Source organism: Felis catus, chromosome E1 (assembly GCF_018350175.1).
Source record: "Felis catus isolate Fca126 chromosome E1, F.catus_Fca126_mat1.0, whole genome shotgun sequence".
NCBI classification, from domain to species: Eukaryota; Metazoa; Chordata; class Mammalia; order Carnivora; family Felidae; genus Felis; species Felis catus.
This window is the reverse complement of record NC_058381.1, coordinates 16,924,538-16,940,483: the sequence shown is the minus strand read 5'-3', so window position 1 is coordinate 16,940,483 and position 15,946 is coordinate 16,924,538. Positions and strand designations below refer to the sequence as shown.

The 15,946-nt window shown below is 37.2% G+C and overlaps 1 protein-coding gene and 1 pseudogene across 41 annotated transcripts in view; one reads left to right on the top strand and one right to left on the bottom strand.

Moving 5' to 3' along the window:
- Positions 1 to 15,946, top strand: part of EFCAB5 (EF-hand calcium binding domain 5) — a 198,426-nt gene that overhangs the window by 69,052 nt on the left and 113,428 nt on the right. The window lies entirely within an intron of this gene.
- LOC123382011 lies at positions 4,027 to 4,181 on the bottom strand (annotated as a pseudogene).

Here is a 15,946-nt window from a genome sequence, read left to right as displayed (position 1 = left end):
TGATTTCAAGTTTCATAGTGTTGTGTTTGGAAAATATGAATTGTATGATCTTAATCTTTTTGTACTTGTTGAGGGCTGATTTGTGATCCAGTATGTGGTTTATGATGGAGAATGTTCCATGTGCACTCAGGAAGACTGTGTATTCTGCTGCTTTAGGATGAAATGTTCTGAATATATCTGTTAAGTCCATCTGGTCCAGTGTGTCATTCAAAGCCATTGTTTCCTTGTTGATTTTGTGTTTAGATGATCTGTACATTGCTGTAAGTGGGGTGTTGAAATCCCCTACTATTATGATATTATTATTATTGTAGAATTTCTTCATGTTTGTGATTAATTGATTTATATATTTGGGGACCTCAAGTTGGGGGCATAAGTATTTACAGTTGTTAGATCTTCTTGGTGGATAGACCCCTTAATTATGATATAATGCCTTTCTTCATTTCATGTTAGTCTTTATTTTAAAATCTAGTCTGTCTGATATAAGTATGGCAACTCTGGCTTTCTTTTGATGTCCATTAGAATGATAGATGGTTCTCTATCCCCTTACTTTGAATCTATAGGTGTCTTTAGGTGTAAAATGAGTCTCTTTAAAATTTTTTTTATTTATTTTTGAAAGAGGGAGAGACAGAGCATGAGCAAAGGAGGGCAGAGGGAGAGGGAGACACAGAATCCAAAGCAGGTTCCAGGCTCTGAGGTGTCAGTACAGAGCCTGATGTGGAGCACAAACTCATGAACCATGAGATCATGACCTCAGCCAAAGTCAGATGCTTAACCGAGTGAGCCACCCAGGCATCCCTAAAGTGAGTCTCTTGTAAGCAGCATATAGATGAGTCTTATTTTCTTATCCCTTCTAATATCATATGTCTTTTGATTGATTGCATTTAGAGTGAGTACTGAAAGATATGAATATAGTGAAATTGTGTTACCTGTAGAGTTGCTATTTCTGGTGATGTTCTCAGTCCTTTCTAGTCTTTGTTGCTTTTGGTCTCTTTTGTTTTGTTTTGTCTTTTCTCCACTCAAAGTCTCCCCTTTAAAATTTCTTGCAGGGCTGGTTTAGTGGTCACCACTCCTTTAGTTTTTGCTTGTCTAGGAAACTCTTTATCTCTCCTTCTATTTTGAATGACAATCTTGCTGGGTAAAGAATTCTTGGCTGCATATTTTTCTGATTCAGCATGTTGAATATATCCTGACATTCCTTTCTGGCCTGCCAAGTTTCTGTGGACAGATCTGTTGTGAACAAGATCTGTCTTCCCTTGTAGGTTAAGGACTTTTTTCTCCTTGCTGCTTTCATATTCTTTCATTGCCTGTGTATTTTGTGAATTGACAATGATACACCTTGGTGATGGTCAGTTTTTGTTGAATCTAATGAGCGTTTTCTGTGCTTCTTGGATTTTGATGTCTGTGTCCTCCCCCAGATTAGGAAAGTTTTCTGCTATAATTTGCTCACATAAGCCTTCTGCCACTTTTTTTCTCTCTCTCTTCATGTTCTGGGACTCCTATGATTCTGATGTTATTCCTTAAAAAAAATTTTTTTTTTAATGTTTATTCTTGACAGAGAGAGAATGAGAGAGCATGAATAGGGGAGGGGCAGAGCGAGACAGGGACACAGAATCCGAAGCAGGCTCCAGGCTCGGATGCAGGGCTCAAACTAACGAGCCGTGAGATCATGACCTGAGCTGAAGTCAGACGCTTAACTGACTGAGCCACCCAGGCACCCCATGGGTGTTATTCCTTTTTAATAAGTACTGAGTTCTCTAAGTTTTGTATTGTAATCTTTTGCCTTTTTTTCCCTCTTTTTTTCTGTCTCATTATTCTCCATAATTTTATCTTCTATATCACTGATTCACTGCTCTGCCTCATCCATCCTTGCTTACACGACATCTATTCAAGACTGGTCTTGGTTATTCCATTTTTAATTTTGGCCTCCCTTGATTTTAGTTATTTTATTTCTGTAGAAAGGGATTATATGGTATATTCTATTCTTTTTTCAACCCTAGCTAGTATTCTTATAATTGTGGTTTTAAATTCTAGTTTAGACATCTTACTTATATCTGCGTTCATTAAATTTTTTGCCATCATTTCTTCCTATTCTTTCTATTGGGGTGAATTCCTTCTTCTTGTCATTCTGGAGGGCAGAAGAATTAATAAAATAAAAAATTAAAGCTAAAAAACAAAACAAATAAATCAAATAAAGGTAGCTAGACCCTAGGTGTGTTTCCATCTGCTTGTTGAAAGAAGCTTGATAGAATAGAGAAAAAAGGGAAAGGTAAGAAAAAAAGTTAAGAAAATTTTTAAAAATTAAAAAAATATATAGAATAAAATGAAATAAAGAAAATAGAATAAAAAAATTTTTTTAATAAAATATAAAATAAAATAAATAAAAAATAACATGTTCTTTCTGAATCCAAGAAAGAGAAAGAAAATAAAGAAAAAAAAAAACAATTTAAGCAAAAACAGAAGCAAAGAAAACGAACAAATAACTGAACCAGGAAACAGAATGAAACCCAAATGAAGTTGTATCTAGTTTCCTCTAGAACTGATATGAAGCCCTCTATAGTCCATACACTAAGCAGGTGGAGTGACTTGTGCTGGTCTTGTGGGGCATGTGCTTGGAGGGCACAGTGGAGTGGTACTTAGTGTAATGGCTCTGTTCTCCACTAGGTGGCGCTGCTTAGCTTACTGGGGTGGATCAGTGCAGTAGGCATGTGCATGCGCAGAAGTAGAAATGGCTTCAGCCAACCCCAAAGTCTCTGGTACAGGAACTTGACATTCTCACTGACCCAAGATCAAGCACCCCTCCTTTGTCTCAGGCCTCCATCCATTCCGGACCTCTACCCTATCTGTGTCCAAGCTGTCACCAGCCAGGTGACACCTCCCTCCAGAGTTTTATCTCAGATGGGGAAGTGTTTCAAAACCCCACACTTCAGAGACCCCTGTGGCTTGGACATGAGCCAGCTCTTTGAGGGAGGGTCTCACTGAGCAATGGCTGGATGCTGGCTTGCCCCAGAAAACGTTCGTGTGATCACACAGCGGCAGAGTTTCAGAGAATATGGTAAATCACAACACACAGCCAGTGCCAGGTTTCACCACACTCTGGCATCTTTCTTCCAATACCAGCAAATGTGGCTGCTCTCTGTTGTCTGCTGGGACCTTTGCCCACAGGGTGGCTGTATCCTCTCTACCAAATTCACTCCAAGCAGGGGAACCACTCCTCCCCGTGTGGCACATGGACCCCCGCAGACCACACTGCCTGCTCCTGGGGATTCACCCTACTTCCTCACCAGAGCACCACCAGGCACTGAGCTCCCAACCTTCAGACTCTGTGCTCCACTGTTTATAGAATCCAGGTAGTATTGAAACCCTCTCTTTTCTCCCCATCAAAGGTTTTGGGGCACAGATTTCTTGTTCAGTCCCCTGTGAGTGTTTTCACTCTTTCTCTCTCTTTCTCTCCAGCTACTTTTGGGGAGAGTGCTTTTCCTGCATGACACTGTTGTGCTGCACTCTCCCCAATTCTCTTTCTCTCTCTGCCCTCTCTCCACAAAAATGGCTCCCTACACTCCACAGCTTTTCTCTCCCACAATTTACCTCTCTGTACCGTGTACCTGCCAAGTTCTGTGGCTCAAGTTATGCAGATTGTTGTGTTAGTCCTCAGGTCAATATCCTAGGTGTTCAAATGGTTTTGTGCTGACTAGCTGCATTTCAGGGATGAGACAAGCTCAGAGTTTCCATACTGCTCTACCATCTTAACCCCTCCCCCACCCCCAATTTTGTTGACCTTTTCAAAGAACCAGCTCCTGGTTTCATCTGTTATATTGTTTTTAAATTTTAAAAATTCATTTATTTTTTCAAACCGAGGTCTCACATATTTATTACCGAAGCAACCTACTGAAGCATAGTAAGAGAAATTAATTTCCCTGGATAAAATACGTCTGTTGTTTAGGTAGCAGCAATGTTTACAGAGTCCCAAGATACAAGTACATGCCCTTCATGTAGCATAACTATGTGTGCCATCTCATGTGTGATCCCTTATAGTCCCAGCTTGGTTATTCTCCAATGCCTCCTCTTGAAGTTGTACATGATTTTATTACCAGTTTTCATCTGATTCCACTGAAGAATGGGAAGATTCTGCGTTGTTTCTTGGCCAAGAATTGCTTGATCCTGAAAGTCTTGTGAGAAGACATGGAAAGAACACTCAACTGCACACACCATTATGGCAGAGAAAAGAAAAGCTTTTCTTTTTATTTTTTTAGCTTCTATATTATTTATTTCTGCTCCAATCTATTATTTCCTTCCTTTTGCTGGGTTTGTGTTTTGATTGTTCTTCTCTTTCTAACTCCTTTATAGAGTGATTTTTAAAGCTCAAGACTGTTAATTTTGTCAAACACTTTTTCAACACCTGTGAAGATAATCATTTGATTTTCACCCTAGACCTGTTAATGATGAATTTTATTAATAGGTTTCCTAATTTTGAGCCATTGGAATCCCTACAATAAATCACATTTGATTGCTATGTATTTGGTTACATTGAAATATGCTTCCTACTAGTAAGACAAAATTAATGTTTAATTCTTTCCTTTTAATTACAGATTTTCAGAGTATTGTATATTGTATCTCTGTGTATCTATGTGTCTACCTATTGATCTATCAATAGATCTATTGATCTATTGTAGATCTATGTGTCCACCTATTGATCTATATTGTATCTCTGTGTATCTATGTGTCTACCTATTGATTTGCCACCTGGAGGGGCAAATTTGAAAGATTGTTTTCCCTTTTGGGGGAAAGGTTCCTTTTGAGTATCATAATGGACACATTGATTTTAATATATATTCAATGTATTTTAATCCATTATAGTTAATTTTTTATTTTGTTTTGATGTTTATTTACTTTTGAGACGGAGAGAGAGACAGACAGACAGACAGAGAGCAAGTGCAGGAAGGGCAGAGAGAGAGGGAGACACAGAAGCTGAACCAGGCTCCAGGCTCTGAGCTGTCAGCACAGAGCCCCACATGGGGCTTGAACTCATGGACCATGAGATCATGACTTGAGCTGAAGTCAGACACTTTACTGACTTGATCCTCAGCTTGACCCAACTTTGGCCCCTGTGTTCTTCCAACATTAACTCCTTTAGTCTTTGGAAGCTTCATGCATTTTTTAAAAGGATTCTTAGTTCCTTTTAATGGGGATCACTCATCTGAGCGCTAGGAATGCTCAAAAATATTGTATCATATTGCTTTAGGCTCTTTTAGGGTTAACAAGTATAATCTTTTTTTAATAATGTTGGGGCGCCTGGGTGGTGCAGTCGGTTAAGCGTCCAACTTCAGCCAGGTCACGATCTCGCGGTCTGTGAGTTCGAGCCCCGCATCAGGCTCTGGGCTGATGGCTCGGAGCCTGGAGCCTGTTTCCGATTCTGTGTCTCCCTCTCTTTCTGCCCCTCCCCCGTTCATGCTCTGTCTCTCTCTGTCCCAAAAATAAATAAAAAACGTTGAAAAAAATACACTAAATAATGAGTAAATATTGATCATTTCATATCAAATATAATATTGCAGTTTTTTTTTTTTTTTTTTTACCTATCCTTGAGTTTATATTTGTAGCTCTCTTTTTTTTTCTTACTGACAATCTTGGCTCCTAACAACATTGACAGAATTAGTTGTCTTATCCTACAATTTACGTAAAATAACTTAAAAATAACAATGGTAATAATCCTACTAATAATAGAGCTACTAAATGATGTTTAAAAATGTTTTTTAATGTTTATTATTATTTATTTTTGAGAGAGAGAGAGAGAGTGGAGTAAGGGCAGAGAGTGGGGTAAGGGCACAGAGAGAGGGAAATACAGAATCTGACGCAGGCTCCAGGCTCTGAGCCATCAGCACAGAGCCTGACGTGGGGCTCAAACCCACAATCCACAAGATCATGACCTGAGCTGAAGTTGGACACTTAACGGACTGAACCAGCCAGGTGTCCCTACTAAATGATGTTTTAGATTTATTTGCAGCTTTTTTATCCATAGAACATATCCTACTAAGTATATGTATGTATAAAATGAAACCATACAAAAACTAGAAGAAACCAGTGGTTAAATCCCTTTATTACCAGAGAAAAACCTTTTTCACCACGACTCAAAATTGTGAAATTATTTTTTTAATGTTTATTTATTATTGAGAGAAAGAGAGAGAGCATAAGTGGGGGAAGAGCAGAGAGAGAGGGAGACACAGAAGCCGAAGCAGGCTCCAGGCTCCAAGCTGTCACCACAGAGCCTGATGCGGAGCTCGAACCTACGGACTGTGAGATCATGACCTGAGCTGAAGTCAGACATTTAACTGACTGAGCCACCCAGACACCCCAAAATTGTGAAATTATTGATAAGTTTGATTACATAAAAATTAAAAGCTTTTTGCCTGGAAACTTTAGTCACAACTACTCAATTTTGCTGTTGTAGTACAAAAGTAGCTATACACAATAGGTAAATGAGTAAGCATGGCTATATTCCAAGAAAACTTTATTTATGAATACCAAATGTGAATTTCATAGATTTTCTACCATTCTACAACACATTATTCTTATTTTGATTTTTAAAAACTATTTTAAAATGTAACAGCCCATCTTAGCTTTTGAGTGATACAATACCAGGCAGCAGACCAGATTTGGGCACTAGGCTTGGTTTGCTGACCCCTGGTCTAGATAACATCTAGCTCTCTTCCAGATCTGAAAAAACAAACTAAGAACAACAACAAACAAATAAGGCACTCTGATTCTCTTCCTAAATCTTCATATTTTCCTCTGAATGTCTTCTGGCATTCCTATACTTAAATATACATAATATACTTAATATACATATATATAAAATAATATAATAATATATTTAATATATTTTAATTAATTTTAATTTAATTTAAATATAATATAATTATAATATATAATATATAATAATTATATAATATATAACATATATTACATATATAATATAATAATAAATAATATAAAACATAAAAATAAATATATATTTATTTATATTTTAATAATTTATTTATTTTCACATTTACATCCAAGTTAGTTAGCATATAGTGCAACAATGATTTCAGGAGTAGATTTCTAAATGCCCCTTACCCATTTAGCCTATCACCCTCCCACAACCCCTCCAGTTACCCTCTGTTTGTTCTCTGTATAAGAGTCTCTTTTGTGTTGTCCCCCTCCCTGTTTTTATATTATTATTTTTGCTTCCTTTCCCTTATGTTCATCTGTTTTGTATCTTAAATTCCTCATATGAGTGAAGTCATATGATATTTGTCTTTCTCTGATTGACTCATTTCGCTCAGCATAATACGTTCTAGTTCCATCCATGTTGTTGCAAATGGCAAAATTTCATTCTTTTTGATCACTGATACCACATCTTCTTTATGCCTTCATTCGACCATGGACATTTGGGTTCTTTCCATACTTTGGCTATTGTCGATAGCACTGCTGTAAACACTGGGGGGCATGTGCCCCTTCGAAAAAGCACACCTATATCCCTTTGATAGATACCTAGTAGTGCAATTCCTGGGTCGTAGGGTAGTTCTATTTTTAATTTTTTGAGAAACCTCCACACTGGTTTCCAGAATGTCTGCACCAGTTTGCACTCCCACCAACAGTGCAAGAATGTTCCCCTTTCTCCTCATCCTTGCCAACATTTGTTGTTTCCTGAGTTGTTAATTCTAGCCATTCTGACAGGTGTGAGGTGGTATCTCATTGTGGTTTTAATTTATATTTCCCTAATGATGAGTGATGTTGAGCATTTTTTCATGTGTCGGTTGGCCATCTGGATATTTTCTTTGGCCATCTGGTTATCTATCTTCAATAAACTTTGAAGTGTCTATTCATGTCTTTTGCCCATTTCTTCACTGGATTATTTGTTTTTTGGGTGTTGAGTTTGATAAGTTCTTTATAGATTTTGGATACTAACCTTTATCTGATATGTCATTTGCAAATATCTTCTCCCATTATGTCGGTTGCCTTTTAGGTTTGTTGATTGTTTCCTTCGCTGTACAGAAGCTTTTTTTTTTATATGAAATTTATTGTCAAATTGGTTTCCATGCAACACCCAGTGCTCATCCTAACAGGTGCCTCCTCAATATCCATCACCCACTCTCCCCTCCTTCCCACCCCCCATCAACCCTCAGTTTATTCTCAGTTTTTAAGAGTCTCTTATGGTTTGGCTCCCTCCCTCTCTAACTTTTTTTTTTCCTTCCCCTCCCCCATGGTCTTCTGTTAAGTTTCTCAGGATCCACATAAGAGTGAAAACATATGGGATCTGTCTTTCTCTGTATGACTTATTTCACTTAGTATAACACTCTCCAGTTCCATCCACATTGCTACAAAAAGCCATATTTCATTCTTTCTCATTGCCAAGTAGTATTCTATTGTGTATATAAACCACAATTTCTTTAACCATTCATCAGTTGATGGACATTTAGGCTCTTTCCATAATTTGGCTATTGTTGAAAGTGCTGCTATAAACATTGGGGTACAAGTGCCCCTATGCATCAACACTCCTGTATCCCTTGGGTAAATTCCTAGCAGTGCTATTGCTGGGTCATAGGGTAGATCTATTTTTAATTTTTTGAGCAACCTCCACACTGTTTTCCAGAGAGGCTGCACCAGTTTGCATTCCCACAAACAGTGCAAGAGGGTTCCTGTTCCTCCACATCCTCTCCAGCATCTATGGTCTCCAGATTTGTTCATTTTAGCCACTCTGACTGGCGTGAGGTGGTATCTGAGTGTGGTTTTGATTTGTACTTCCCTGATGAGGAGTGACATTGAGCATCTTTTCATGTGCCTGTTGGCCATCTGGATGTCTTCTTTAGAGAAGTGTCTATTCTTGTTTTCTGCCTATTTCTTCACTGGATTATTTTTTGGTTTTTGGGTGTGGAGTTTGGTGAGTTCTTTATAGATTTTGGATACTAGCCTTTTGTCTGATATGTCATTTGCAAATATCTTTTCCCATTCCGTTGGTTGCCTTTTAGTTTTGTTGATTGTTTCCTTTGCAGTGCAGAAGCTCTTTATCTTCATGAGGTCTCAATAGTTCATTTTTGCTTTTAATTCCCTTTTCTTTGGAGATGTGTCAAGTAAGAAATTGCTGCGGCTGAGGTCAGAGAGGTTTTTTCCTGCTTTCTCCTCTAGCGTTTTGATGGTTTTCTGTCTCACATTCAGGTCCTATATCTATTTTGAGTTTATTTTTGTGAGTGGTATAAGAAAGTGGTCTAGTTTCATTCTTCTGCATGTTGCTGTCCAGGTCTCCCAGCACCATTTGTTAAAGAGACTGTCTTTTTTCCATTGGATATTCTTTCCTGCTTTGTCAAAGATTAGTTGGCCATACTTTTGTGGGTCCAATTCTGGAGTCTCCATTCTATTCCATTGGTCTGTGTGTCTGTTTTTGTGCCGATACCATGCTGTCTTGATTATTACAGCTTTGTAATACAGCTTGAAGTCTGGGATTGTGATGTCTCCAGCTTTGGTTTTCTTTTCAAGATTGCTTTGGCTATTCTGGGTCTTTTCTGATTCCATACAAATTTTAGGATTGTTTGTTCTAGCTCTGTGAAGAATGCTAGTGTTATTTTGATAGGGATTGCTTAAAATTTATAAAAGAATCTAAAATTCCTTGTGATTTGTTTTAGTATTCTTCCTACAGGGTAAGGAACTAATCAGAAGCTTTAGAATAACAATTCTTTTGAAATTGGGTACGTATATTCCTCTAGAATAAAGTAAGAGATATGTACAGAACTCTTCTTTTGTTTTATTTTATAGGTGGACATGGCATTTTAAATTTCAGTTCAAACAGTCTTTCTCAGAGTGTTGTTGCCTAAGAATGACATCAGGATTACCTGGATGCTTGGTAAAAAAGTGCAGATTCCTAGCTTCTTCCTCAGATCTTCTGAACCAGAACCTTTAGGGATGCATTGAAAACAAGTTCCATAGAAGGTCATTCTACACACTGACAAAAGTTTCAAAACCAATTATGTAGAGAAACCAAATTAAGGGAATTTTAGTACTAGTGAAAACTTCCAATGGCAGCAGGGGGCAGTGTCATTAAATTTAATAACTAGCTTAAAGAACATTTCTGTTCACCATCTGTTCTTGCAAAGCAATAAATTAGATTTGTATTTAGATCAATTACCATGAAAAATACTTAAAATCTGAGAGCTGGTGTCAAGGCTGTAAGTCAATACATTGACAAATCCTTCCTCCTGTTAGGGATATGTAAATCTCAATCAGTACATAAAACGAGTCATTTATCAATATCTATAATAAGAATAGTAATGGGCGCACTTGGACACTGGCCTAGGTCTCATTGCCAACAAATGACACAACACAACAGAGTTTATTTCGGTGATGCTTCTTGAATTGAGAGTTTGAATATTTAGGGTCATTTGAAGGTTGATAAGAGCCCTAGTTTCTATTGGAGCAATACTGTAGGAATTTCATGAAAGACTTAAAGTAATCATAGATGCTTTGTTTGCCTAGATTGTCAGGAGTAGGGCTTTATCTCTTTCTGCAAAAATTCAAGATCTATATGCCAACATATGACAGTGTCAGGCATCTGCAGAATATTCAGAAATCCTTGACATACTTTTACAACAGCACAATATCTATTCATTAAAGCTTGGAAACACAGGAATCTTAGCTAAAACAGTCTTGCTTTTAAATTCTCTAAACTATATCATTGTTTGGGTCATCTTACAGAGTTTTGGAGAAGTCCATTTATTTTAGGAATGAGAGTTTTTCTTAGTTATATTCAAGAAAAAAGACAAATAAGATTTTTGTTTGGTTTGTCAAGACTTTATCTTCTGGTGATGATGTTAAAGCATTCATTTGCCTCAACTAGATCCAATTTTTTTTTTCATCTCACTACTTCCCTGGGTAAAAAGGGATTCGTCTCTGTTTGGTGCCCAAGAACAATAGATGGAGAAGATGCTCCTTACTGACTTGGAACAATTTTTATAGTGGTAGCCACTTAACTAAAAAATAAAATATCACTGTTGTTTGTAAGTTTTACATATGCAATATACCCTTATTGCTTTTCATCAGGGTTTCTGAACAACAGATAAAGAATTGAAGTGGACTTTAATTCTTGTGGGTAATTTTGCAAAATTGATATGTTAGGTTTCTGTCCTTTTGCTTTCCTTCAGATTTTCTTTTCTTTTAACATCTTTCTTTCAGTATCTTTTCCCTCTGACTCTTGATTCCTCCTGTGCTTGTGAATGCATATTTTATAAGTCACGACTGCCTTATTGTGAACTGATAATGAAAAGCATTTGCTTTTAAAATAGGATTATGAACTTCCAATAGCCTGATTATAGTGATGGTTACACATTTATGTTTGTGTTTAAATTTATAAAACTATGTACCAAAAAAGGTCAATTTTACTATATCATATTTCTAAAAATAAAAAAATTTAAACATTAAAGGAATATTACAGAGATGTATATTAACTAACTGGAATTAAAAAAAAACTTTAAAAATTACAGAGGGACTATTAATGCTAGAATTTTACTATTCCAAAGAAGCAGGGCCTATTATACTGTAAATGTCTTCACTTTTCTCTTCCAGTCCTGATATATAGTCCTGAGCATAGATGAGAATTCAAATGAACTAGGAAGTAGATATAAGAGACCCAAGGCAAAAAGCTGGATCTTTTCCTGTGTGGCAATTATAGTGATGCCTACCAGGTTCTGGCTTGGTAACGATCTTAGATTCCTACATCCTTTGCTTATTGCATAATCAGTGTTGGGTCTGTGCAGCACCTTGAGATACCTTTTGTGCATTTTCCCTTTGACAACTCTTTATTAGCCTTATGAAGTAACAATGGAACATTTAACGCACAAAGAGAAGAATCATGACAAACTATTTCATAGAATTACTTTCTCCACCACAGCTACATAAAGGAGAAAAATAAGTCAGGATAAATGCTCAAGCATTAAGGATACATATAAGCCAAGTAAAAACTAAAAGGAAAAGAGACAGCACTCTTTATTTTACTTAATAATTTAAAAAATGTTTTACTCAGTAATTCCCTGAGAATTAATTCATTGTATAGTGTTCAAAGAACTTATGCAGACCATATGACAGCACCCATTGTGTATGTTTCTATTGGAATTTGGTATCTGCAAAGGTTTGATGGTTTACTTCAAAGTACTTACTTTTTGTGTTTCAAAAAAAACCCCAAAATGTCTAACTCATGCTTACAATACACCAGTCACTAGGACTTGGCAAGACTAAAGGAATGATATGGATCTTCTTTGGTTGCCAGGAGACAGTGACTTCCTAGACAGATGTCTGTCTGCTCATACGCCACACCAGCTGTCACCTCTTTACCCAGCCAAACTCTTATGGTTATATTAAGCTAGGAAATCCCATGGGCGCTTCTCCCACAAGTGATATTATTAATATCAATCATTTTGTCATTTCATATTGAATATCATAGTTTATCAATCCAGTAAAACAGATTATGCCAAAAGTGAGTGGATAGATAGGGAAAATGTGTTTTATAGCATTTGAATGACTATTATAGCCAATGGCGTGTGGTAGGACTTTATCAAGTAGGTTCTACTTTTGTTCAACCCGAAGCATAATAACAATGTTTATATATTACTAGTTTCCTATCCATCTCTAGGCCACACTTTGTTGCATATGTATATATCCCCTTATTAAGTACTTAGAAATTCAGGTTCTTACAGACTGAGAAATCATGGTCTCCTTGAATGTTATCCTAATGTCCTTCAAACACACACCCTGAAACTTGATGGTGAATGAGTCTGTGGTCCTACTTCAGTGGCATAGACATTCCTGATGTTAAAAAGACTGAAGTTCCTATGTCAAGTTCACTCCAGCTGGGGCTGGATATCTGTCACAATGCATGACAAGGTGTGGTGGTCCTGGAATAAGACTATCCAGGATATCCAGAAATTCCTAGGATTTGCCAGATAAAGCTATTGATTCATTTAAAAAAAATTTGTAATGTTTATTTTTTTTTGAAAGAGAGACAGAGTGCAAGTGGGGGAAGGTCAGAGAGAGAGGAAGACACAGAATCCGAAGCAGGCTCTGGCTTCAAGTTCCGAGCTGTCAGCACAGAGCCCGATGTGGGGCTCAAACCCACCAATGGTGAGATCATGACCTGAGCCAAAGTCGGACGCTTAACCCATTGAGCCACCCAGGTGCCCCAACTATTGATTCATTTTAAACTATCCAGTAACTGATATCCTCAGAAGAAAATAGGATTTTTTTTTCTATTTATAGTAGAGAACAGATGGAAGACCTTATGTGCTACCACACTGGTTTATATATCCTCTACCCAACCTCAGTCCTACATCATCAAAATAGATGCTTTCCAGGACTCCCATGGGAAATATCCAGTGGGAAATGTCCTCTGCCTTGCTCATATGCTTCCAAGAAGGCAGTTTAGTTGGAGTTCAACCACCTGATTTGGAAATAGAAATCTTGACCACTCTTCAATTACTGTTGCTAAAAAAAGGCGGAGGGGGGGGAGGGGAATAGAAATCTTCACCATCAAGTCCAGCTTAAAACTTGCAGACACTAGATATGAGGTACCCAGCATGTAGTGAGATTGAACTCAGATCATAAAGCCCTGACTTCACTCATATGGGCTAGATAGGCTACATTCTTTATGCACATCAATTTTATGATCTCTTACATATCAACTAAAGAAAACCACTAGCCAGATGTCCTTTCCTCTAATCCAGAGTGCCAGCTTTCTCCATCTAGAATATCCTTCCCCTCCTTTCTCTTGCTGGACAATTTTTCCTTGTGCTTCAGGAATCAGCCCAAGTATGACTTCCTCTGGATACCTTCTGTCTCACCTTCTTTGGGCTAGGTACTCTTTCTTTATATTCCTGAAGCACCTGTAGGCTCATGTCAGCATTTAGCACATTTTTTAATGTAATTGTTGATTTACCTCCCTATAATCTCTTTGAAGACAAGGACTATTTTCTATCATATCTGTATTTTTAATACTGAGCACAGTACTTGACATGAGTTGGGGCTCAATAAATATGTGTTAGATAAATTAATAATTTATTAAGGAGTCTCAGTTAATCAGTATTAAGATAATAAATTATTAATTATTAATCTTATAAATTAAGATTTATTGAGGAGTCTCAGTTAATCAGTATTTATTGCATAACTATCAAGTACTCAATGTTGAGCCATACTTTATAGGGAAAAAATTCAAAATTTGGTTCTTGTTGTGAGGAATTTATACCCTCAAGTTGAAGAAATGTAACTAAAACATAGCTAACTTTATCAAAGCAGTTGTCCATATACATTTTCCCCACTCCCAACACATTTCTCAACCTGTTATATCTGGCTTTCATTCCAGGCTGTCTTTCATAAATGTCACTTACTGAGATCACAATGTTCTCCATTTTTCCAAGCCCAGTGGAAAGTTTGCAATCCTCATCTTACTTGGCCTCTTAGCAATATTCAATAATGTTGACCATTTCCTCCTTGAGATACTCTTTTCTTACCCTTCCATGATATTATTCTTTACTTTTTTCCTTCTACCTCATTTTAGTTCTTCTCAGTATCCTATGCTGGCTCATTCTCTGCCATCTGATCTTCAAATATTAAGGTTCCTTAAGTTGTGGTTGTCCTGTCACCCAAAATCATTGCTGAGTGCGCTCATTCCAACACAGGACTTCAGTTACCATCTGTACCTTCATGACTCTTAGATTTATATCTCTAGCCCAAAAATCTTTTTTGAGCTTCAGACCAGTATATGCATCTACTCAATATCTGTACTTGGATGTTTCATAAGCACTTCATCTTCCACAAGTCATTTTCTTATTTCGTTTTGCATCAAGATTTTCAAGCCCAAACCCAAGAGATGCAACTTGACACCTTCTACTTTCTGACTGTGTGCTTTTCATCAATCATTAAGTCCTATTGGTTTTACCTTCTTCTCTCAAATCTGTTCGTTTCTGACCTTCCCTGCTGCTGCCACCCTAGTCTAAACTACCATCAGCTCTCACCTGCATTATTACAGCAGGCTCCTGATTGGTATATTTATATCCACTCTTACCCTCTTGCAACCCATTCTTTACTTGTAACAGAAGTTATTATTTTTTAAAAAAGGTTAATCTTATCCCATTTTCCCCCAGTATGGAACCTTTCAATGGTCTCCACTTACTCTTAAAATAAAGACCAAAATCCCTAAATAGGCCTATAAGACTTTCCTTGTATGACCCATTTGGTCCCTCTCTTTGTTTGGCTAGATCCCCCACAAGCTTTAGGTCTCAGCTCAGACATCATTTCATCCCTCTTTTTAATAAAGAAACAAAACCTAGTCTGTATTTCCAGGCCATTGAACACGAGACTCCAAATATAATCCAAATGGGTTAACTGGATCCTGGTAACGTCATCACCATCCAACCAAGCTAGCATAGGACTTACTTTCTAGCCTTCACTGCTGCCTCTCTTCTTCTCACACTCTATACTTACTCCAGGCACACAGGATTACTTTCAGGTCTTCAAACATATTATGCTTCTTTTCACCTCAGGGTCTTGTCGTTTGCCATCCCCTCTGTATCATTCTTCTCCTTCCTCTTTATCTTATCCTACCAATCCTTTAGAGTTTAGCTCACATACCACTTCATTGTGAAATTCTTCCCTTATATGATCTCTTATTGCACCCTGTGTTTCTCTTTTACTGCATTTATGACAATTGTAATGGTTGTTTCCCCTGCTATAATGTAAGCAGGAACTGTCTGTAGTATTCATCTTCACATCCCCAGTCTCTAACACTGTGTTGTATAAGTAATGCTCAATAAGTATTTGTTAAATGAATTAACTAACTTATTCTAATCCTGCTTTTGTTTTCATGATGAAAGTTTTCTTGTGTGAGTTTTGGGTTTGTTTGGGGTTTTTTTGTTTTGTTTTGTTTTTTGTGGGT